Here is a 26,179-nt window from a genome sequence, read left to right on the forward strand (position 1 = left end):
TTATCTTACTTCCTGCTCCTTACTTTCCTTTCTTGACTGTGCTTGCAACTGTTCTATGTGCAGCTCCACCTCTGGGCTCAGTGGGTCTCCTAGTGCAGCTCTACCTCAGGGCTCAGTGGGTCTCCTGGTGCAGCTCCACCTCTGGGCTCAGTGGGTCTCCTAGTGCAGCTCCACCTCAGGGCTCAGTGGGTATCCTGGTGCAGCTCCACCTCTGGGCTAAGAGAGTCTTTTGGTGCAGCTCCACCTCTGAGCTCAGTGGGTCTCCTAGTGCAGCTCCATCAGCAAGCTCAAGACAAGAATTTAACGAAGTGTGCCTCATTTATTGTCAGATATTTAAATAAATCTGATAATAAGGCACACTTATTTATTTTAACCCGTTTTTTATGTACACCTAGACTCTATTTTTAGGCTATGCTAGTGATTTTTGCAATTATAATTTATAAAATGTTTGGTGTAGTTAGTACAAGTGATTAACTGTTATAATCAGTGGAGGAAAAGGAAAAGTTGAATTGAAAGTGGTCATTGTGATCTTCAGTGACTTTGAACTGCTTAAAAAGATTGAATGGACTTAATTATAGATATACTAGCAGGTTTGTTCCATGATGACATCATTAATAGAAGATGGTTGACAGTGATAGCCATGTGCGAAATATACCAGACAGTCAGTGAAAACATTTTATACAAAGTTGTATTAGCAAGCACAGTTGAGAGAGGAAAAAGGGAGCAGAAGGTAAGATCATTGAACACTCATCATTTATAAATTACCTTCTGATATTATTTTACACATAAATCTGGCAAAACAATAAAAATATATATTTTAATATAAAAAATGATTCACAGCATTGTTGAACAAATAAAATTAATATACTAGGTGGTTTGTTCCATGATGACATGATTAATTATATCACAGTGAAAGCTATGTGTTAAATGCACCAGACATTCTGTAAAAACATTTTACACAAGGAGATTAATATACATTAAACAAATATAATATGTGCAGTAACATATTACGAATATGTTACTATTTAATGAACTAAATTTTAGAGTAAAATGTATTTTTTATTCAGCAAAAACCACTGTCAATGTATGTGGACATCATGCAACAGTGCAGCCAAATTGCATTACAGTTCTGATGCTGTAACCTGCTAGTATATATTCAATTGTTTTAAATGTTATAAATTGTTTTATATTGTACCAAAACAGATATTTAACAAATCTATCGACACGAATAACTATTTAGGGATCTTACAAAAAATAAAAATAAACTCTCAGATGCTGTTAAGAGATTAGTTTTAACTGAAACTGTTATTTTACATTTCAGATGTTGATATACTATAACTGAAATGAATCCACCTGAAGTAGGATAAGGATGAAGTCATATTAAGTTTTTACAATCAGCAGTGAAACTTTTCCATGACATTCCATGACATGATTTCTAAATATGTTACTACTGTTATTGTTACTACAATATGTTTCTTTGTTATTATATTGTAATATAATTGTTCTTAATAGTTGAACTGATATAAATAGCACAACATGTCATAAAAAACATAAAATTCCATATTATCAGCAGTGGCTTTATGTCCCATTTTACTCATTAGTTGCAGATTGTCCAGTTAGATCATTTTAAAATAAAACAGATTTGTTTAAATTAAAATAGATTTTAATGTTATCATCACATTAAAATACTAAAAACACACACACACACACACACACACACACACACACACACACACACACACACATATATATATATATATATATATATATATATATATATATATATATATATATATATATATATATATAAATATATTTAAAAAATCTAGGTAATGTTTTCCATATTTTATGCATGATACAGCATCAGAAACAATTTATTGAACAAGTGTTTAATGATCTTACCTTCTGCTCTTTTTTTCCCTTTCTTGACTGTGCTTGCAACTACAACTGTTTTATGTGTATCTTCATCTCTGGGCTCAGTGGGTCTCCTGGTGCAGCTCCACCTCTGGGCTCAGTGGGTCTCCTGGTGCAGCTCCACTTCTGGGCTCAGTGGGTCTCCTGGTGCAGCTCCACCTCAGGGCTCAGTGGGTCTCCTTGTGCAGCTCCACTTATGGGCTCAGTGGGTCTCCTGGTGCAGCTCCACCTCTGGGCTAAGAGGGTCTCCTGGTGCAGCCCACTAGTGAGCCCAAGTCAACAATTGAAAATATTTAAATAAATCTGACAATAAATAAGGCACAACTTAGTTTTTTCGATGCACACGTAGACTCTCTTTTTAGGCTATGCTAATGATTTTTGAAATTATAATTTCTAAAATGTTTGGTGTAGTACAAGTGGTTTACTGTTATAATCAGTGGAGGAAAAGGAAAAGTTGAATTGAAAGTGGTCATTGTGATCTTCAGTGTATTTGAACTCTTTAAAAAGATTGAATGGACTTAATTATAGATATACTAGCAGGTTTGTTCCATGATGACATCATTAATAGAAGATGGTTGACAGTGATAGCCATGTGCGAAATATACCAGACAGTCAGTAAAAACATTTTATACTAAGTTGTATTAGCAAGCACAGTTGAGAGAGGAAAAAGGGAGCAGAAGGTAAGATCATTGAACACTCATTTATAAATTCTATCTTGCATGAATTAAGCAAAATTTTATCTAGATATTTTTAAAGTTTAATATTTTTAGGTTTTAGTCTGTTTTATTATGATATAAGACAATTCATAACATTGTTGATCAAATAGAATAGATATACTAGCCGGTTTGTTCCATGATGACATCATTAATAGAAGATTAAGCCATGTGTTTGCTTTAGTACAACATGGAATTTATTCAAAAAGTACAACATATTTTCTTATGCAACTTATAATATTACTTGAAAAATACCATATTCATGTTAAGAAATAAGCCAAAGCTAAGCCAAATTGTGAGCATTTTGTAAAGGAGATTTAATAATATGGTACTACACTATGTAACATTAGAAATAGAAAAGCTAAAAAAAACATATGAAGCATTGTAAATTTCATTTAATGAAATAATTTTTTTTATTCTTATTATTATCTTACCTATTTATTTATTTTTTTACCCCTGGTTTCCGTTTATACTTTGATTGTATAACTAAGATAATTTCTCTCGTTTTAGTTTATTTATTTTGTTCGTAATTGTTGTGAGATGTATTCTGTACTAAAGTAGGTTTTACAAAACAGCAATGTTCAAATTAAAAAAAGCAATGTATCAATTAAAATAACAATGTATCAATTAAAATAACAATGTATCAATTAAAAAAGCAATGTATCAATTAAAAAAGCAATGTATCAATTAAAAAAAAGCAATGTATCAATTAAAAAAAAGCAATGTATCAATTAAAAAAAGCAATGTATCAATTAAAAAAGCAATGTATCAATTAAAAAAAGCAATTTATCAATTAAAAAAGCAATGTATCAATTAAAAAAAGCAATGTATCAATTTTAAAAAAGATAGATAGCCATGTGCTAAATGCACTAGACATTCTGTGAAAAAGTTTTATACAAGGAAAAAAATAAATAAATAAATCGGGCATGTACAGTGAGGTAATATGTTAGTATTTTATAAACTAAATTTAATTTGAAATGTAGTTTTTTTTTATTCACCAAAATAAAACGGTCAATGTAAGTGGACATCAAGCAAGTCTGATTCTGTAACCTGCTTGTATTCATTTATATTGTAATAAAACAGACATTTAACAGCTTATTATTAAATATTATCAGACATACTGTGAAAATTTCCTTGCTCTGTTAAACATCATTTGGGAAATATTTAAAAAAGAAGAAAAAAATCAAAGAGGGGCTAATAATTCTGACTTCAACTGTATATCAACATAATTAAGTATTTAGGGCTTTAAGTAAAAATAATTTCTCAAAGAAATACGCTGGAACTGAACTATTTTGTGTTTAATCTAAATGTTGATATACTGTAACTGATAAACTGATATAAATAACAGTGAATGTTTTCCATGGTTTACATGTGTTGCTGAAAGGTTTCCGCATGTGTGTTAATGCTTTTGTTTTGTTATTATATTGTTATTTCATTGTTTCAGTTCACAGCATTGTTGATAATATAGAATGGATATACTAGCAGGTTTGTTCCATGATGACATCATTAATAGAAGATGTCTGGCAGTGATGAATAGCCATGTGCTAAATGCACCAGACATTCTGTGAAAGCATTTTATACAAGCAGCTCAACTGATGTAAAAAATAAAAAGGGTACAGTGAAGTAATATGTTAGTATTTTATAAACTAATTTTAAGAGTAAAATATATTTGTTTTTATTCACCAAAACCACCTGTCAAAGTATGTGGACATCAAGCAACAGTGCAGACAAACTGCAATGCACGTCTGATTCTGTAACCTACCTCTTCTATTTTCTCAACAATGTTAGAAATAGTTTTATATGGTAACAAAACAGACATTTAAAATTATATATTACCCTGAATAACCATTTAGGGCTTTTGGAGAAAATTAAAAAAAAAATTCTTGAATCCTGTAAAGAAATCCGTTTTAACTGAAACTATGTTGTGTTCAATTTCAGATGTTGACATATTGTAACTGAGATAAATGAAGTTATAATAAACTGTTATAAATAACAGTCAATGTTTTCCATGATTTACATATATTACTGAAAGGTTTCTGCATGTGTGTTAATGCTTTTGTCATAATTGTTATTTATTTCATTGTCCTTAATAATTGAGCGTACATTAATTGCATGGTGTCCACATATATAATAATGTAATATATACATTTCAAATTACACTGAATTTTAAAAATCCAATTTTATCATCACATTAAATTATTTTTAAAAAATGTTCATCTTAAATCTAGGTAATGTTTTCCATATCCTGCATGAAAGAACATCAGAAAGTTATTCATAAACGAGTGTTTAATGATCTTACATCTGCTCCTTTGTTCCTCTCTTGACTGTGCTTGCGTCTACTACTGTTTTACGTGCAGCTCCGCCTCTGGGCTTAGTGGGTCTCCTAGTGCAGCTCCACATCTGGGCTCAGTAGGTCTACTGGTGCAGCTCCACCTCTAGGCTCAGTGGGTCTCCTGGTGCAGGTGCAGCTCCACCTCTGGGCTCAGTGGGTCTCCTGGTGCAGCTCCACCTCTGGGCTCAGTTGGTTTTGTGCTGCAGCTCCACCAGTAAATCTGACAAAAAATGAGGCACACTTATAAATGCTTGGTGTAGTATGTATAGTTCACTTTTATAATCAGTGGAGGATTATAGAAAACCTTGAAATGAAAGTGGTTTCTGATGAGTAATGACTTTTTAAACTCATTCAAAAGATGTGCAATCAATTACAAAAAGCAATGTATCAATTACACAAACCAATATATCAATAAAAAAGCAATGTATTAAATAAAAAAGCAATGTATTAATTAAAAAAGCAATGTATTAATTAAAAAAGCAATATATTAATTAAAAAAGCAATGTATTAATTAAAAAAGCAATGTATTAATTAAAAAAGCAATGTATTAATTAAAAAAAAGCAATGTATTAATTAAAAAAAGAAATGTATCAATAAAAAAAGCAATGTATTAATTAAAAAAGCAATATATTAATTAAAAAAGCAATGTATTAATTAAAAAAGCAATGTATTAATTAAAAAAGCAATGTGTTAATAAAAAAAGCAATGTATTAATTAAAAAAGCAATGTATTCATTAAAAAAAGCAATGTTTTAATAAAAAAGCAATGTATTAATTAAAAAAAGAAATGTATCAATAAAAAAAGCAATGTATTAATTAAAAAAAGAAATGTATCAATTAAAAAAGCAATGTATTAATTAAAAAAAGCAATGTATTAATTAAAAAAGCAATGTAATAATTTAAAAAAGCAATGTATTAATTAAAAAAAGCAAAGTGTTAATAAAAAAAGCAATGTATTAATTAAAAAAGCAAAGTGTTAATAAAAAAAGCAATGTATTAATTAAAAAAAGCAATGTATTAATTAAAAAAGCAATGTATCAATTAAAAAAGCAATGTATTAATTAAAAAAGCAATATATTAATTAAAAAAGCAATGTATTAATTAAAAAAAGCAATGTATTAATTAAAAAAAGAATTGTATTAATTAAAAAAAGCAATGTATTAATTAAAAAAGCAATGTGTTAATAAAAAAAGCAATGCATTAATTAAAAAAAGCAATATATTAATAAAAAAAGCAATATATTAATTAAAAAAGCAATGTATTAATTACAAAAAGCAGTGCATTAATTAAAAAAGCAATGTATTAATTACAAAAAGCAGTGCATTAATTAAAAAAGCAATGTATTAATTTAAAAAAGCAATAAATTAATTAAAAAAAGCAAAGTGTTAATAAAAACAGCAATGTATTAATTAAAAAAGCAATGTATCAATTAAAAAAGCAATGTATTAATTAAAAAAGCAATATATTAATTAAAAAAGCAATATATTAATTAAAAAAGCAATGTATCAATAAAAAAACAATGTATTAATTAAAAAAGCAATATATTAATTAAAAAAGCAATGTATTAATTAAAAAAGGAATGTATTATTTAAAAAAGCAATGTATTAATAAAAAAACAATGTATTCATTTAAAAAAAGATAGATAGCCATGTGCTAAATGCAAAAAAGCAATGTATCAATTAAAAAAAGAAATGTATCAATAAAAAAGCAATGTATTAATTAAAAAGCAATATATTAATTAAAAAAGCAATGTATTAATTAAAAAAGCAATGTATTAATTAAAAAAGCAATGTGTTAATAAAAAAAGCAATGTATTAATTAAAAAAGCAATGTATTCATTAAAAAAAGCAATGTTTTAATAAAAAAAGCAATGTATTAATTAAAAAAAGAAATGTATCAATAAAAAAAGCAATGTATTAATTAAAAAAATAAATGTATCAATTAAAAAAGCAATGTATTAATTAAAAAAAGCAATGTATTAATTAAAAAAGCAATGTAATAATTTAAAAAAGCAATGTATTAATTAAAAAAGCAAAGTGTTAATAAAAAAAGCAATGTATTAATTAAAAAAGCAAAGTGTTAATAAAAAAAGCAATGTATTAATTAAAAAAAGCAATGTATTAATTAAAAAAGCAATGTATCAATTAAAAAAGCAATGTATTAATTAAAAAAGCAATATATTAATTAAAAAAGCAATGTATTAATTAAAAAAGCAATGTATTAATTAAAAAAAGAATTGTATTAATTAAAAAAAGCAATGTATTAATTAAAAAAGCAATGTATTAATTAAAAAAAGCAATATATTAATTAAAAAAGCAATGTATTAATTAAAAAAGCAATGTGTTAATAAAAAAAGCAATGCATTAATTAAAAAAAGCAATATATTAATAAAAAAAAGCAATATATTAATTAAAAAAGCAATGTATTAATTACAAAAAGCAGTGCATTAATTAAAAAAGCAATGTATTAATTAAAAAAAGCAATGTATTAATTAAAAAAGCAATGTGTTAATAAAAAAAGCAATGCATTAATTAAAAAAGCAATATATTAATAAAAAAAGCAATATATTAATTAAAAAAGCAATGTATTAATTAAAAAAAGCAATGTATTAATTTAAAAAAGCAATGAATTAATTAAAAAAAGCAAAGTGTTAATAAAAACAGCAATGTATTAATTAAAAAAAGCAATGTATCAATTAAAAAAGCAATGTATTAATTAAAAAAGCAATATATTAATTAAAAAAAGCAATGTATTAATTAAAAAAGGAATGTATTATTTAAAAAAAGCAATATATTAATTAAAAAAGCAATGTATCAATAAAAAAACAATGTATTAATTAAAAAAGCAATATATTAATTAAAAAAGCAATGTATTAATTAAAAAAGGAATGTATTATTTAAAAAAAGCAATGTATCAATTAAAAAAGCAATGTGTTAATAAAAAAACAATGTATTCATTTAAAAAAAGATAGATAGCCATGTGCTAAATGCAAAAAAGCAATGTATCAATTAAAAAAAGCAATGTATCAATTAAAAAAGCAATGTTTTAATTAAAAAAGCAATGTATTAATTAAAAAAAGATAGATAGCCATGTGCTAAATGCAACTGACATTCTGTGAAAACGTTTTATATGAGGAGATCAACTGAAGTTAAAAAATAAATAAAATGGGTATGTACATTGAGGTAATATGTTTGTATTGTATAAACTAAATGTCAGAGAGTAAAATGTAGTTTTTTTTTATTTACCAAAATAAAACGGTCAATGTAAGTGGACATCATGCAAGTCTGATTCTGTAACCTGATTTTTATATACATTTTAAATAAAACTGAATTTTAAAAATCCAATTTTATCATCACATTAAATTATTTAAAAAAAACAATTTTTAAATCTAGGTAATGTTTTCCATATCCTGCATGAAAGAACATCAGAAAGTTATTCATAAACGAGTGTTTAATGATTTTACATCTGCTCCTTTGTTCCTCTCTTGACTGTGCTTGCATCTACAACTGTTTTACGTGCAGCTCCACCTCTGGGCTTAGTGGGTCTCCCAGTGCAGCTTCACTTCTGGGCTCAGTAGGTCTGCTGGTGCAGCTCCACCTCTAGGCTCAGTGGGTCTCCTGGTGCAGGTGCAGCTCCACCTCTGGGCTCAGTGGGTCTCCTGGTGCAGCTCCACCTCTGGGCTCAGTTAGTTTTGTGCTGCAGCTCCCCCAGTAAATCTGACAAAAAATGAGGCACACTTATAAATGCTTGGTGTAGTATGTATAGTTCACTTTTATAATCAGTGGAGGATTATAGAAAACCTTGAAATGAAAGTGGTTTCTGAGATGAGTATTGACTTTTTAAACTCATTCAAAAGATGTGCAATCATTTACAAAAAGCAATGTATCAATTACAAAAAGCAATATATCAATTAAAAAAGCAATGTATTAATTAAAAAAGCAATGTATTAATTAAAAAAGCAATGTATTAAAAAAAGCAATGTATTAATTAAAAAAGCAATATATTAATTAAAAAAAGCAATGTATTAATTAAAAAAGCAATGTATTAATTAAAAAAGCAATGTATTAATTAAAAAAAGCAATGTATTAATAAAAAAGCAATGTATTAATTAAAAAAAGAAATGTATCAATAAAAAAAGCAATGTATTAATTAAAAAAAGCAATGAATTAATTAAAAAAGCAATATAATAATTAAAAAAGCAATGTATTAATTAAAAAAAACAATGTATTAATTAAAAAAAGAAATGTATTTATTAAAAAAAGCAATGTATTAATTAAAAAAGCAATATATTAATTAAAAAAGCAATGTATTAATTAAAAAAGCAATGTATTAATTAAAAAAAGCAATATATTAATAAAAAAAGCAATATATTAATTAAAAAAGCAATGTATTAATTTAAAAAACTAGTGCATTAATTAAAAAAGCAATGTATTAATTAAAAAAAGCAATGTTTAATTTAAAAAAGCAATGTATTAATTTAAAAAAGCAATGTATTAATTTAAAAAAGCAATGTATTAATTAAAAAAAGCAAAGTGTTAATAAAAAAAGCAATGCATTAATTAAAAAAAGCAATGTGTTAATTAAAAAGCAATGTATTAATTAAAAATAGCAATGTATTAATTAAAAAATCTATGTATTAACTAAAAAAAGATAGATAGCCATGTGCTAAATGCAACTGACATTCTGTGAAAACATTTTATATGAGGAGATCAAGTGAAGTTAAAAAATAAATAAAATGGGTATGTACAGTGAGGTAATATGTTAGTATTGTATAAACTAAATGTCAGAGAGTGAAATGTAGTTTTTTTTATTCACCAAAATAAAACGGTCAATGTAAGTGGACATCATGCAAGTCTGATTCTGTAACCTGATTTTTTATTTTCTCAATGTTATAAATAGTTTTATATTGTAATAAAAAAGTCATGTAACAGTTATATATCAACATAATTAAGTATTTAGGGCTTTCGGAGAAAATAAAAAAATAGTTTCTTAAAGAAATACGCTGGAACTGAACTATTTTGTGTTTAATCTAAATGTTGATATACTGTAACTGATAAACTGATATAAATAACAGTGAATGTTTTCCATGGTTTACATGTGTTGCTGAAAGGTTTCCGCATGTGTGTTAATGCTTTTGTTTTGTTATTATATTGTTATTTCATTGTTTCAGTTCACAGCATTGTTGATAATATAGAATGGATTTACTAGCAGGTTTGTTCCATGATGACATCATTAATAGAAGATGTCTGGCAGTGATGAATAGCCATGTGCTAAATGCACCAGACATTCTGTGAAAGCATTTTATACAGGGAGCTCAACTAATGTAAAAAATAAAAAGGGTACAGTGAAGTAATATGTTAGTATTTTATAAACTAATTTTAAGAGTAAAATATATTTGTTTTTATTCACCAAAACCACCTGTCAAAGTATGTGGACATCAAGCAACAGTGCAGACAAACTGCAATACACGTCTGATTCTGTAACCTACCTCTTCTATTTTCTCAACAATGTTAGAAATAGTTTTATATGGTAACAAAACAGACATTTAAAATTATATATTACCCTGAATAACCATTTAGGGCTTTTGGAGAAAATTAAAAAAAAAATTCTTGAATCCTGTAAAGAAATCCGTTTTAACTGAAACTATGTTGTGTTCAATTTCAGATGTTGACATATTGTAACTGAGATAAATGAAGTTATAATAAACTGTTATAAATAACAGTCAATGTTTTCCATGATTTACATATATTGCTGAAAGGTTTCTGCATGTGTGTTAATGCTTTTGTCATAATTGTTATTTATTTCATTGTCCTTAATAATTGAGCGTACATTAATTGCATGGTGTCCACATATATAATAATGTAATATATACATTTCAAATAACACTGAATTTTAAAAATCCAATTTTATCATCACATTAAATTATTTTTAAAAAATGTTCATCTTAAATCTAGGTAATGTTTTCCATATCCTGCATGAAAGAACATCAGAAAGTTATTCATAAACGAGTGTTTAATGATTTTACATCTGCTCCTTTGTTCCTCTCTTGACTGTGCTTGCATCTACAACTGTTTTACGTGCAGCTCCACCTCTGGGCTTAGTGGGTCTCCCAGTGCAGCTTCACTTCTGGGCTCAGTAGGTCTGCTGGTGCAGCTCCACCTCTAGGCTCAGTGGGTCTCCTGGTGCAGGTGCAGCTCCACCTCTGGGCTCAGTGGGTCTCCTGGTGCAGCTCCACCTCTGGGCTCAGTTAGTTTTGTGCTGCAGCTCCCCCAGTAAATCTGACAAAAAATGAGGCACACTTATAAATGCTTGGTGTAGTATGTATAGTTCACTTTTATAATCAGTGGAGGATTATAGAAAACCTTGAAATGAAAGTGGTTTCTGAGATGAGTATTGACTTTTTAAACTCATTCAAAAGATGTGCAATCATTTACAAAAAGCAATGTATCAATTACAAAAAGCAATATATCAATTAAAAAAGCAATGTATTAATTAAAAAAGCAATGTATTAATTAAAAAAGCAATGTATTAAAAAAAAGCAATGTATTAATTAAAAAAGCAATATATTAATTAAAAAAAGCAATGTATTAATTAAAAAAGCAATGTATTAATTAAAAAAAGCAATGTATTAATAAAAAAGCAATGTATTAATTAAAAAAAGAAATGTATCAATAAAAAAAGCAATGTATTAATTAAAAAAAGCAATGAATTAATTAAAAAAGCAATATAATAATTAAAAAAGCAATGTATTAATTAAAAAAAACAATGTATTAATTAAAAAAAGAAATGTATTTATTAAAAAAAGCAATGTATTAATTAAAAAAGCAATATATTAATTAAAAAAGCAATGTATTAATTAAAAAAGCAATGTATTAATTAAAAAAAGCAATATATTAATAAAAAAAGCAATATATTAATTAAAAAAGCAATGTATTAATTTAAAAAACTAGTGCATTAATTAAAAAAGCAATGTATTAATTAAAAAAAGCAATGTTTAATTTAAAAAAGCAATGTATTAATTTAAAAAAGCAATGTATTAATTTAAAAAAGCAATGTATTAATTAAAAAAAGCAAAGTGTTAATAAAAAAAGCAATGCATTAATTAAAAAAAGCAATGTGTTAATTAAAAAGCAATGTATTAATTAAAAATAGCAATGTATTAATTAAAAAATCTATGTATTAACTAAAAAAAGATAGATAGCCATGTGCTAAATGCAACTGACATTCTGTGAAAACATTTTATATGAGGAGATCAAGTGAAGTTAAAAAATAAATAAAATGGGTATGTACAGTGAGGTAATATGTTAGTATTGTATAAACTAAATGTCAGAGAGTGAAATGTAGTTTTTTTTATTCACCAAAATAAAACGGTCAATGTAAGTGGACATCATGTGAAGAAGATTTCTATTCTCTCAGTGTGAAGTATTTTCTAAGTGTAAAGCAGTTAATTTTCTCTTCTCAAAATGTATGTAGTGTTTGCAGCAAACATGCCAGCGTGTGTTAAAAATACAGTGATATGTCTGTGTAAGATGAGAATGCCTACAGGAGCAACACTAGGAGAAGGCTGAGTGACTGATTGTGTAGAATAACTGAATATGTAAAGCACTGATCATATATGTTAAATACTTGTATGAAGCTATATTTTTTCAGAAGTTAGAATGAGTAACATAGTATCAAGTGATTATGCTTTCATGACAATGTATGTAAACACTCATTCCTTTGCATAAGTTGCATCTATACTTTGCTGACATAGACCTGTAACATCTCTGCTGACATGAGCTAGTGGGCTGAGAGCCAAGAATAGCAGGACCCCTTAGACTAAAAACCTATTCAAAAATGGTCAAGAGTTAAAAAGAGACTTAGGGGTGTGTCAAATAATCCTGTATAAAAATTGTAACAAACACAGATACTTTAGAAGGTGCAGGAGAGACTTCAGAAGGTGTCCAGGAGAGACTTCAGAATGCTCTGGGGTCTGCTCTGCTCTTTCTCGGCTTTATTATGGAGAATAAAGTCTATTTCCTGATATTCAAAACCTCCGGTCTGATAATTTGTAATTAATGAGAAATCAATATTTACGACAAATGCCGCCCAAAATCGTGGGGCTGGACAGAGACGAACGAGTGACACTGGACATGCTGAGGCTTGGAGGAAAAACACAAATATGTGGCCACGATAAAAAACGGTAAGCAATTTTCGCTTATACGTTTGTGTTTTTTCTACCAAGGACCTGCTTGTAACGGTAAAAAGTCACTTGAACTGTTTCTCCAGCTATAACGAACTACAAGTAAAACTAAAAAAGTAAAAGTAAAGATATAAAAGGAAAACAATGGGGTTTTGAATACCAGAAGAAAATAACAATTTGCATGCAAATGATCTGTGTTTTCCTAAGAGGGCCTTGATGGATAGGATAAACGTTAACTAGTAACTGTTACTCATGTTTGGGAAATTTTTAATAATGAAGAATATGCATAGAGCATTTTTAAGTTTTAAGAGGAAGTTCTTAAAGTGTGGTGACAATTAATAAGTTAAAACAGATTAATAAAGTATAGAGAGAAGCGCGCAAAGACCTCGGAGTACCCGTTCTGTTTTAATAATGATAAATATTATTATTCAGGAGGCTGGGGGAAAAAAGGCAAAAATCCTGTGAAATGCTATTTTTACTGAAGGACAGTAAAGACGGGAGCAGAAGTAACAGGCACTCAAGAGGAGTGTAGTGAAGAATTCTGTGGTTACAGCTCTAAGGTTAGAGGCTGTTCGGACAGGTCACTCAAGAGGAGTGAGATGTATTTATGTAATTGTAAGTATTTGTGTATTTGTCTGTGTTGCTGGGGTGCTTAGAAGCTTCACCTTTGATCTAGAGAGACTAGAATAGAGGTGAGGTTCAGGTTACACAGTGTAAGAGATGAGGTTAGGATGAGTGAGAAGTATGATTGTGTCTAGAAGTATGTTTGCAATAAGAGTGAGTTTAAAAGAATTATCGTTTTATATTATAATATAAAAGGAAGATTGCATATGTTGTGTGATTTAAGAACAATAAGATAGAGAGTGATGCAGTTTAGGGAAGAGATTGTGATACAGAGGAGGTTTAAGCCTCATAAAATTAATTAAGATCATATTGCATTTGAAAGACACAGACTGAAAAGAACAATATACTAGTTAAACATTTTTCTGAATAATCTCTGTGTGTTTGAAGTGTTTTTAAGTATGAACTAGGCAGAGAGGTGACTGAAATTCCTGACATGTCGACAGTCTGGAAGAAGGTCTGCTTCAGGAGTGGTAAGAATCTGTCTATTTTAAGAACAAAAGTTTCACAGGACAGATAGAAGCTAAAGAGTAAAGAAATATTATAAAGTAATGTAATAAGATAAATAAAATAAGAAAATATTAATGATAGAATAAGATTTAAAAAATAAAAAGTGTTAATAAAAATGCAACTGAAAGCTATATTAATAAATACTAAGAAATTAAAAAATTGAAGCATAGAAATAACTACATATGGATATAAATTGTTAAATTGATAAGGAAATAAATTTACTAAATCAGTATAAATAAAAATAGATAAGTTAGTTCTTTGATAGAGAATAAATTAGAAGAAAAAACTTTAATGAATATGGATTAATTGAAGAGTTAATGATCAACTGTTTAAGGAAAATAAGCTTAAAAAAATTAATTAGGAAAATCTAAGAGACAAAAATGCTAATTTTTGAAAAGGAAAAGAAGCATAGGAAAATGGAGAAAAAAAAAAAAGTCCAAACATTGTTTAATAGAATAAAAAGAGAAGATGTTTAAAAATATATATTAAAGAGATAAGATAAAAATTAGAAAAAACAGTAACATTTTAAAGAAAAAAAGTTTTGGCTTTAAAAGATAAAATTATGTTTAAGTGCAATAAAAAATTGTTGTGGAGTAAGTTGACTGTTGTCATCTGTTTTAAAGTCAGCTACAGGCTGTCATCTGAGCCAACAGCTATTTGTAGTAAAAGCAGTGAGTCAGATGTAAAGCATAGACACTGAGGAAAAATGAAAGAACATCATAGTGAGTTCAAAAATTATATATAATTAATATTTTATGTACCTAAAAATTAATTTAAAATTAAAAATTGCATTTCAGATTGGAAAAATGCTTAAAGTAAACAAACATGTAGAGTTAAAATAGTACTATGAACTTGAAGCTATTGCAGTAAGGATTTTGAACAGGTATATTAGACATTTGGCCACCATATAGTACTGTTGAATTAAAACAGGTATGGAAATGTTAGAGAAATTAAAATAGTGTAAGATGTAATGTAACTAGTGAGGAAACACTAGAATAAGATTAGGAAAAATAAGTGAAGCACAATCTGAAGCCAAAGAAATTAATTATAAGAAAATTTAACAAATAGAAAATTAAGCATATTTACATATGATAAAAATGATTGAGAATTAGAAAAAATAAGTTGTTAAACAGCAAACAAAAATAGATAAATAAATAAATTAATTAATAAAAAAATGGATAAAAGGAGTCTTTATTTGATGAAGGAAAAAATGGGGGCAAAAAAAAAAAAAAGAGTCATGAGCTAAATTCTATATATATTAATTAAGAGGACATAGGGATGAACTTTGGGGGACTGTAGTCTTGTACCTACCAGACATCTGAGTACACTGGCAAATGGAAAGGTGTTTGAAAAACACAGAGCAAAATGGCTGTGGACACTTGTGACATGAACTTTATGCCCAGGATTTACTGAGGACTGAAAAAGCTACATTTGTTCAGAGACATTCAAAAGAGACACTAACAAGAGACTGATGAATTGATCAAAAAGAAAAAACGCTCCACCAGAACTTTACATCAGCTGAGTCAAAGAAAGAAGCCAGCCCAAAGAGAGAGGGGGAAACACTGTGCCCTGATATGAAGCAATTTCAGGACAACATAGAAAAGACTGTTGCGCCAATCTGGAGCTAGTTGTCTCAGGTTGCGAGGGGGGATAGTCTGACAGTCCATCTCAAAGTAGCTCCTAAAGTCCAAATTAAGTTCAAGCATTACAGAAGAAAAATTAAGAACAAAAGTGTAACTACCCATTCTTGTATCAAATCAGACTCCTGTCAATTTGAGAAATTATTATCATGCAAATTTTTAAGTAAAAAAAAAAGTGTTATATGGTAATTTCAAGGTAAAACTTTAAATGATGAAATTATATATTATGATGAATGGTAAATAATTTGAGTTTAAGTTTCAGTAGGCTTAATAAAAGTTCCTTAAACATAGAAGGATAAATTACAATGCAGGGTGGTAACTAAAGAAAAAGAAAAAGCTTTTGATAAGGCAATAAATAATTTGGAGAATAAATAAGAATGGAATTAAGTATTTAAATTAAAATTAAGTAAAGGAAATATCTTTACATAATCTTATTGTGAATGGCCTAAATCAAGATTGGATATTGAAAACTGGAAAGAGATTCAAATTTAGAAAAATGATTTACAGTTAAAGAGAAGATTGAAACAACAATTGAAATTAATTCATAGGACATGATAAGGTCAAAAAGTAACAGTTCTAAATTACTATAAGAAAAATTGAAAGAGAAAAGTGTTTAAGAAAACAATATAAGGAATTAATAAGGAATAATAGTTAAAACAGAGCAAAGAGAAATTTACAAAACATACAGTAAGTTTTAGTCAGCTGATAAAAAAGTGCATCAAAATTGTATAAACAACTAGTTTAATGGGAGTGCCTTAGGAAATAATTATGAGCCAAAAGAAAATAACTCAAAGACAAAAAAGGAATTAATATATAGATCAGAAAATTGATTAGTAAAAGAAAGAAGTGTCAAATTCCAACTAAATGATTGTCATTACAGGACTGAGATGCAGATAAAATCAGCCATGCAGCACAGTGAGGGTTAAAATTAAATCAGATGTAGATCTGCCCAGAAATGAAACCACTAAATGATGAAATAGGTACAAAACTCTATTGAATAGTGTAAAAATATAAGAGCACTAATAGAAACATCTATAATGTAATATGCAATCTGTCCTAGACATTTCTATTTAAATTTAAATTTAAAGTAGTAATAAATTATAAGTAACTAATAATATTTAATTGAAGTTAATTTGATAATTAAAATAAATGGTTAATCAAGACAGATAAAAGAGGCTTAATGTTGATAATATGATTTAAGAGCAATCAATAGGAGAAGATTTTCCAGCTGAAGTTCATATTGTATGTGGAGATATGTTCTTTTGGATGGTAAATATATTAAGTGCTTAGTTTCTATTGAGTTTATTTTAGGTAACTACCAGAGGAGGGTAGAAACTTGTTTGTACTTGTGTAGCTTGATGAATAGCAAACACTGTATACACCAGAATGCATAAAGGGGTTAAAATTAGGGAAAATATCTTAGGATGGACACTGTCACAATATGTGGATGATTGAATTATCTGCAACTTCACAAAGCTCTAGTTCAATTAAAAGACTTGACTGGAGACCATTGCTCCAAACAGTGAGATATGATGACTGTTTTTGTTGTTGACTGGATGAAGAATTATTCAGCGAAGAAGCACTGTTGAGAAACTATGATGAGTAGATGATTAGAGGTAGCATCAGGAGCAGATTATGAAGCAGGGATAGTTATTACATCTGTGACAAGAGAAGTATTTCCTAAATTTTGAAATGCCTTCAGAAATAAGTTCATAATGGGTTTGCATTCATAAAGTATTCATGAAGTTAATGAATGATCAATAAATAAAAACATCTAAAGAAGTATGGAAAATTTTGAATAAAGCAAAAGAGAGAATAATTGTATTATGCTCAATTACCAGAAATGGCTGAAAGAGATGAAGATGATCCATCAAGACCAACGCTCAATGAAATATGTGAAAAAAATAAACTTAATGGGATTAATTTGCTAACAAGTGCATTGGTGAGTGATGGCATGGAAACTGACAGAAACAGGCATCTAACACTGCATCGCATGAACTGCTATTGGGTCGACCCTTGAAAGAAACCTTGCAAGAAACCGCATGACCCTTGCAAGAAACCACATGAAACTTTGCATAAAACCTTGCATATAATCTCACCTATAACCTTGCACATAACCTCTTGGAATGGTTTGCAAAGATGTCTAATACAGTAGGGACTTTAATGAAGAAATAAATAATTGCCATGTGCAAAGCGATATCTGTGCAGGAAACCAGAAAGGAGCCATGTGAAAGAGCAGTGATACAAGGTCCAATTGGTCTAGGTGATTGAGTCTATCTGAGGATGCTCTGGAGAGCTCAGGAGGAAAGGACCATATCTGGATGGGGGCAAATCCAACAGCTGCCAAAGAGGATGCCATTGATGAGGTACCAATGCCTCAAAGGAGCGAAAGGAAACAACTCCAGCAAGGGAAAGCTGACCGGAAACAGAGGAGCCTGAATATTCCAAAGCTCTGAGCTACTAAGTGCAACGTGTGGAAGCAAGAGTTTATCAGAGCAAAGTAAAGAGTGATTCTGATAATATGCCTGAGTACCACATACAGAAGTGCCACAAGTCAAGGGATGATGAATGCACAACTGCAGATTTCAGAACTCAGACTCTCAACCACACATCTCCATCAACATCTTTTCAAAGTCTAATGAAGATGCTGATAGCTTAGAAGAAGAGAAACAAGGATGAGCAAAGATCAAGATCAACATTTGATGCTTTTTACGTTTGCATATTGATTTTGTTTGCATATTGCTTTCATGGTACCTATATATAATATCACTTAAGTATATTCTACATGAGTGTGAAAACTAGCAGCTAGCACTGAACCAACTGAATACTTATGCTTAAAACTTTATTGTCTTTGATGTGTTAAGAGAAAAACAGAGTACAGTCTTTTACTTCCTTCAAATCAACAGGGAAGATGTTTGGCTGGACTTCTGTCAAAGTACGGTGGCATAATCTGGTCAATTGATAACAGCTATGTGGCTAATATCAGTCACTAGATAGAGGTAATTAAGAGAACTGGATTATGAAATTGCACTTTGGGGTTAAAAGACAATAATATTAAGACTAAAGTCTTAAGAGGAGGGATTGAAGAAGATTTCTATTCTCTCAGTGTGAAGTATTTTCTAAGTGTAAAGCAGTTAATTTTCTCTTCTCAAAATGTATGTAGTGTTTGCAGCAAACATGCCAGCGTGTGTTAAAAATACAGTGATATGTCTGTGTAAGATGAGAATGCCTACAGGAGCAACACTAGGAGAAGGCTGAGTGACTGATTGTGTAGAATAACTGAATATGTAAAGCACTGATCATATATGTTAAATACTTGTATGAAGCTATATTTTTTCAGAAGTTAGAATGAGTAACATAGTATCAAGTGATTATGCTTTCATGACAATGTATGTAAACACTTATTCCTTTGCATAAGTTGCATCTATACTTTGCTGACATAGACCTGTAACATCTCTGCTGACATGAGCTAGTGGGCTGAGAGCCAAGAATAGCAGGACCCCTTAGACTAAAAACCTATTCAAAAATGGTCAAGAGTTAAAAAGAGACTTAGGGGTGTGTCAAATAATCCTGTATAAAAATTGTAACAAACACAGATACTTTAGAAGGTGCAGGAGAGACTTCAGAAGGTGTCCAGGAGAGACTTCAGAATGCTCTGGGGTCTGCTCTGCTCTTTCTCGGCTTTATTATGGAGAATAAAGTCTATTTCCTGATATTCAAAACCTCCGGTCTGATAATTTGTAATTAATGAGAAATCAATATTTACGACACATGCAAGTCTGATTCTGTAACCTGATTTTTTATTTTCTCAATGTTATAAATAGTTTTATATTGTAATAAAAAAGTCATGTAACAGTTATATATCAACATAATTAAGTATTTAGGGCTTTCGGAGAAAATAAAAAAATAATTTCTTAAAGAAATACGCTGGAACTGAACTATTTTGTGTTTAATCTAAATGTTGATATACTGTAACTGATAAACTGATATAAATAACAGTGAATGTTTTCCATGGTTTACATGTGTTGCTGAAAGGTTTCCGCATGTGTGTTAATGCTTTTGTTTTGTTATTATATTGTTATTTCATTGTTTCAGTTCACAGCATTGTTGATAATATAGAATGGATATACTAGCAGGTTTGTTCCATGATGACATCATTAATAGAAGATGTCTGGCAGTGATGAATAGCCATGTGCTAAATGCACCAGACATTCTGTGAAAGCATTTTATACAAGGAGCTCAACTAATGTAAAAAATAAAAAGGGTACAGTGAAGTAATATGTTAGTATTTTATAAACTAGTTTTAAGAGTAAAATATATTTGTTTTTATTCACCAAAACCACCTGTCAAAGTATGTGGACATCAAGCAACAGTGCAGACAAACTGCAATACACGTCTGATTCTGTAACCTACCTCTTCTATTTTCTCAACAATGTTAGAAATAGTTTTATATGGTAACAAAACAGACATTTAAAATTATATATTACCCTGAATAACCATTTAGGGCTTTTGGAGAAAATTAAAAAAAAAAATCTTGAATCCTGTAAAGAAATCCGTTTTAACTGAAACTATGTTGTGTTCAATTTCAGATGTTGACATATTGTAACTGAGATAAATAAAGTTATAATAAACAGTTATAAATAATAGTCAATGTTTTCCATGATTTACATATATTGCTGAAAGGTTTCTGCATGTGTGTTAATGCTTTTGTCATAATTATTATTTATTTCATTGTCCTTAATAATTGAGCGTACATTAATTGCATGGTGTCCACATATATAATAATGTAATATATACATTTCAAATAACACTGAATTTTAAAAATCCAATTTTATCATCACATTAAATTATTTTTAAAAAATGTTCATCTTAAATCTAGGTAATGTTTTCCATATCCTGCATGAAAGAACATCAGAAAGTTATTCATAAACGAGTGTTTAATGATCTTACATCTGCTCCTTTGTTCCTCTCTTGACTGTGCTTGCATCTACAACTGTTTTACATGCAGCTCCGCCTCTGGGCTTAGTGGGTCTTCTAGTGCAGCTCCACATCTGGGCTCAGTAGGTCTACTGGTGCAGCTCCACCTCTAGGCTCAGTGGGTCTCCTGGTGCAGGTGCAGCTCCACCTCTGGGCTCAGTGGGTCTCCTGGTGCAGCTCCACCTCTGGGCTCAGTTGGTTTTGTGCTGCAGCTCCACCAGTAAATCTGACAAAAAATGAGACACACTTATAAATGCTTGGTGTAGTATGTATAGTTCACTTTTATAATCAGTGGAGGATTATAAAAAACCTTGAAATGAAAGTGGTTTCTGATGAGTAATGACTTTTTAAACTCATTCAAAAGATGTGCAATCAATTACAAAAAGCAATGTATCAATTACAAAAACCAATATATCAATTAAAAAAGCAATGTATCAATTAAAAAAGCAATGTATTAATTAAAAAAAGCAATGTATTAATTAAAAAAAGTAATGTATCAATTAAAAAAGCAATGTATTAATTAAAAAAGCAATGTATTATTTAAAAAAAGCAATGTATTAATTAAAAAAGCAATGTATTAATTAAAAAAAGCAATGTATTAATTAAAAAACAAAGTATTAATTATAAAAGCAATGTATTAATTAAAAAAGCAATGTATTAATTAAAAAAGCAATGTATTATTTAAAAAAAGCAATGTATTATTTAAAAAAAGCAATGTATTAATTGAAAAAGCAATGTATTAATTATAAAAGCAATGTATTAATTAAAAAAACAATGTATTAATTATAAAAGCAATGTATTAATTGAAAAAGCAATGTATTAATTAAAAAAAGCAATGTATTATTTAAAAAAAGCAATGTATTAATTGAAAAAGCAATGTATTAATTAAAAAAGGCAAAATATTAATTAAAAAAAGCAATGTATTAATTAAAAAAACAATGTGTTAATAAAAAAGCAATGTATTAATTAAAAAAAGCAATGTATTAATTAAAACAAACAATGTATTAATTAAAAAAGCAATGTGTTAATAAAAAAGCAATGTATTAATTAAAAAAGGCAAAATATTAATTAAAAAAAGCAATGTATTAATTAAAAAAACAATGTGTTAATAAAAAAGCAATGTATTAATTAAAAAAAGCAATGTATTAAAAAAAGAAATGTATTAATTAAAAAAGCAATGTATTAATTAAAAAAAGCAATGTATTAATTAAAAAAAGCAATGTGTTAATAAAAAAGCAATGTATTAATTAAAAAAAGCAATGTATTAATTAAAAAAGCAATGTATTAATTAAAAAAGCAATGTATTAATTAAAAAAGGAATGTATTATTTAAAAAAAGCAATGTATCAATTAAAAAAGCAATGTGTTAATTTAAAAATCTATGTATTATTTAAAAAAAGCAATGTATCAATTAAACAATCAATGTATTAATTAAAAAATCTATGTATGAATTAAAAAAAGATAGATAGCCATGTGCTAAATGCAACTGACATTCTGTGAAAACATTTTATATGAGGAGATCAACTGAAGTTAAAAAATAAATAAAATGGGTATGTACAGTGAGGTAATATGTTAGTATTGTATAAACTAAATGTCAGAGAGTGAAATGTAGTTTTTTTTATTCACCAAAATAAAACGGTCAATGTAAGTGGACATCATGCAAGTCTGATTCTGTAACCTGATTTTTTATTTTCTCAAAATGTTATAAATAGTTTTATATTGTAATAAAAAAGACATGTAACAGTTATATATCAACATAATTAAGTATTTAGGGCTTTCGGAGAAAATAAAAAAATAATTTCTTAAAGAAATACGCTGGAACTGAACTATTTTGTGTTTAATCTAAATGTTGATATACTGTAACTGATAAACTGATATAAATAACAGTGAATGTTTTCCATGGTTTACATGTGTTGCTGAAAGGTTTCCGCATGTGTGTTAATGCTTTTGTTTTGTTATTATATTGTTATTTCATTGTTTCAGTTCACAACATTGTTGATAATATAGAATGGATATACTAGCAGGTTTGTTCCATGATGACATCATTAATAGAAGATGTCTGGCAGTGATGAATAGCCATGTGCTAAATGCACCAGACATTCTGTGAAAGCATTTTATACAAGGAGCTCAACTAATGTAAAAAATAAAAAGGGTACAGTGAAGTAATATGTTAGTATTTTATAAACTAATTTTAAGAGTAAAATATATTTGTTTTTATTCACCAAAACCACCTGTCAAAGTATGTGGACATCAAGCAACAGTGCAGACAAACTGCAATACACGTCTGATTCTGTAACCTACCTCTTCTATTTTCTCAACAATGTTAGAAATAGTTTTATATGGTAACAAAACAGACATTTAAAATTATATATTACCCTGAATAACCATTTAGGGCTTTTGGAGAAAATTAAAAAAAAAAAAATTATTGAATCCTGTAAAGAAATCCGTTTTAACTGAAACTATGTTGTGTTCAATTTCAGATGTTGACATATTGTAACTGAGATAAATGAAGTTATAATAAACTGTTATAAATAATAGTCAATGTTTTCCATGATTTACATATATTGCTGAAAGGTTTCTGCATGTGTGTTAATGCTTTTGTCATAATTATTATTTATTTCATTGTCCTTAATAATTGAGCGTACATTAATTGCATGGTGTCCACATATATAATAATGTAATATATACATTTCAAATAACACTGAATTTTAAAAATCCAATTTTATCATCACATTAAATTATTTTTAAAAAATGTTCATCTTAAATCTAGGTAATGTTTTCCATATCCTGCATGAAAGAACATCAGAAAGTTATTCATAAACGAGTGTTTAATGATCTTACATCTGCTCCTTTGTTCCTCTCTTGACTGTGCTTGCGTCTACAACTGTTTTACATGCAGCTCCGCCTCTGGGCTTAGTGGGTCTTCTAGTGCAGCTCCACATCTGGGCTCAGTAGGTCTACTGGTGCAGCTCCACCTCTAGGCTCAGTGGGTCTCCTGGTGCAGGTGCAGCTCCACCTCTGGGCTCAGTGGGTCTCCTGGTGCAGCTCCACCTCTGGGCTCAGTTGGTTTTGTGCTGCAGCTCCACCAGTAAATCTGACAAAAAATGAGACACACTTATAAATGCTTGGTGTAGTATGTATAGTTCACTTTTATAATCAGTGGAGGATTATAAAAAACCTTGAAATGAAAGTGGTTTCTGATGAGTAATGACTTTTTAAACTCATTCAAAAGATGTGCAATCAATTACAAAAAGCAATGTATCAATTACAAAAACCAATATATCAATTAAAAAAGCAATGTATCAATTAAAAAAGCAATGTATCAATTAAAAAAGCAATGTATTATTTAAAAAAAGCAATGTATTAATTAAAAAAGCAATGTATCAATTAAAAAAGCAATGTATTAATTAAAAAAGCAATGTATTATTTAAAAAAAGCAATGTATTAATTAAAAAAGCAATGTATTAATTAAAAAAAGCAATGTATTAATTAAAAAAACAATGTATTAATTATAAAAGCAATGTATTAATTGAAAAAGCAATGTATTAATTAAAAAAGCAATGTATTAATTAAAAAAAGCAATGTATTATTTAAAAAAAGCAATGTATTAATTGAAAAAGCAATGTATTAATTAAAAAAGGCAAAATATTAATTAAAAAAAGCAATGTATTAATTAAAAAAACAATGTGTTAATAAAAAAGCAATGTATTAATTAAAAAAAGCAATGTATTAAAAAAAGAAATGTATTAATTAAAAAAGCAATGTATTAATTAAAAAAAGCAATGTATTAATTAAAAAAAGCAATGTGTTAATAAAAAAGCAATGTATTAATAAAAAAGCAATGTATTAATTAAAAAAAGCAATGTATTAATTAAAAAAGCAATGTATTAATTAAAAAAAACAATGTATTAATTAAAAAAGCAATGTGTTAATAAAAAAGCAATGTATTAATTAAAAAAAGCAATGTATTAAAAAAAGAAATGTATTAATTAAAAAAGCAATGTATTAATTAAAAAAAGCAATGTATTAATTAAAAAAAGCAATGTGTTAATAAAAAAGCAATGTATTAATTAAAAAAAGCAATGTATTAATTAAAAAAGCAATGTATTAATTAAAAAAGCAATGTATTAATTAAAAAAGGAATGTATTATTTAAAAAAAGCAATGTATCAATTAAAAAAGCAATGTGTTAATTTAAAAATCTATGTATTAATTAAAAATAGCAATGTATTAATTAAAAAAGGAATGTATTATTTAAAAAAAGCAATGTATCAATTAAACAATCAATGTAATAATTAAAAAATCTATGTATTAATTAAAAAATCTATGTATGAATTAAAAAAAGATAGATAGCCATGTGCTAAATGCAACTGACATTCTGTGAAAACATTTTATATGAGGAGATCAACTGAAGTTAAAAAATAAATAAAATGGGTATGTACAGTGAGGTAATATGTTAGTATTGTATAAACTAAATGTCAGAGAGTGAAATGTAGTTTTTTTTATTCACCAAAATAAAACGGTCAATGTAAGTGGACATCATGCAAGTCTGATTCTGTAACCTGATTTTTTATTTTCTCAAAATGTTATAAATAGTTTTATATAGTAATAAAAAAGTCATGTAACAGTTATATATCAACATAATTAAGTATTTAGGGCATTCGGAGAAAATAAAAAAATAATTTCTTAAAGAAATACGCTGGAACTGAACTATTTTGTGTTTAATCTAAATGTTGATATACTGTAACTGATAAACTGATATAAATAACAGTGAATGTTTTCCATGGTTTACATGTGTTGCTGAAAGGTTTCCGCATGTGTGTTAATGCTTTTGTTTTGTTATTATTTTGTTATTTCATTGTTTCAGTTCACAGCATTGTTGATAATATAGAATGGATATACTAGCAGGTTTGTTCCATGATGACATCATTAATAGAAGATGTCTGGCAGTGATGAATAGCCATGTGCTAAATGCACCAGACATTCTGTGAAAGCATTTTATACAAGGAGCTCAACTAATGTAAAAAATAAAAAGGGTACAGTGAAGTAATATGTTAGTATTTTATAAACTAATTTTAAGAGTAAAATATATTTGTTTTTATTCACCAAAACCACCTGTCAAAGTATGTGGACATCAAGCAACAGTGCAGACAAACTGCAATGCACGTCTGATTCTGTAACCTACCTCTTCTATTTTCTCAACAATGTTAGAAATAGTTTTATATGGTAACAAAACAGACATTTAAAATTATATATTACCCTGAATAACCATTTAGGGCTTTTGGAGAAAATT

The 26,179-nt window shown here is 28.1% G+C and overlaps 5 long non-coding RNA genes across 7 annotated transcripts in view; 4 read left to right on the forward strand and 1 right to left on the reverse strand.

Moving 5' to 3' along the window:
- Positions 1-26,179, forward strand: part of LOC147843792 (uncharacterized) — a 1,319,745-nt gene that overhangs the window by 1,213,543 nt on the left and 80,023 nt on the right. The gene's annotated exons all lie outside the window — the stretch shown is intronic.
- LOC141385734 (uncharacterized) overlaps positions 1-26,179 on the reverse strand; it is a 43,588-nt gene that overhangs the window by 14,989 nt on the left and 2,420 nt on the right. Inside the window, exons 4-10 of one of the 2 annotated variants that reach the window (XR_015944601.1) lie at positions 23,729-23,981; positions 20,862-21,114; positions 10,984-11,236; positions 8,422-8,674; positions 4,927-5,179; positions 1,903-2,217; positions 748-941 (exon numbers count right to left, since the gene is read on the reverse strand). This is a non-coding gene — a long non-coding RNA (uncharacterized LOC141385734). Of the gene's footprint in view, positions 1-9; positions 287-747; positions 942-1,902; positions 2,218-4,926; positions 5,180-8,421; positions 8,675-10,983; positions 11,237-20,861; positions 21,115-23,728; positions 23,982-26,179 lie in introns of both variants that reach the window. The other variant, XR_015490894.1, reaches the window with a different exon arrangement.
- On the forward strand, positions 2,043-4,622 carry LOC141385737 (uncharacterized). Of its 2 annotated transcripts, none has more exons than XR_015490920.1 (2): positions 2,043-3,247; positions 3,348-4,622. It is a non-coding gene; the product is annotated as an uncharacterized LOC141385737 (long non-coding RNA). The 2 variants fall into 2 exon arrangements; XR_015490919.1 differs by having other exon boundaries at positions 2,077-3,247; positions 3,369-4,622.
- On the forward strand, positions 6,821-10,241 carry LOC148679704 (uncharacterized). Its single transcript, XR_015944602.1, has 2 exons — positions 6,821-7,827; positions 8,878-10,241. It is a non-coding gene; the product is annotated as an uncharacterized LOC148679704 (long non-coding RNA).
- LOC147843806 (uncharacterized) lies at positions 24,906-25,932 on the forward strand. The gene is made up of 2 exons (XR_015490977.2): positions 24,906-25,031; positions 25,151-25,932. It is a non-coding gene; the product is annotated as an uncharacterized LOC147843806 (long non-coding RNA).

This window comes from Danio rerio, chromosome 5 (genome assembly GCF_052040795.2).
Source record: "Danio rerio strain M-AB ecotype USA chromosome 5, GRCz13ab, whole genome shotgun sequence".
In the NCBI taxonomy this organism is placed as follows: Eukaryota; Metazoa; Chordata; class Actinopteri; order Cypriniformes; family Danionidae; genus Danio; species Danio rerio.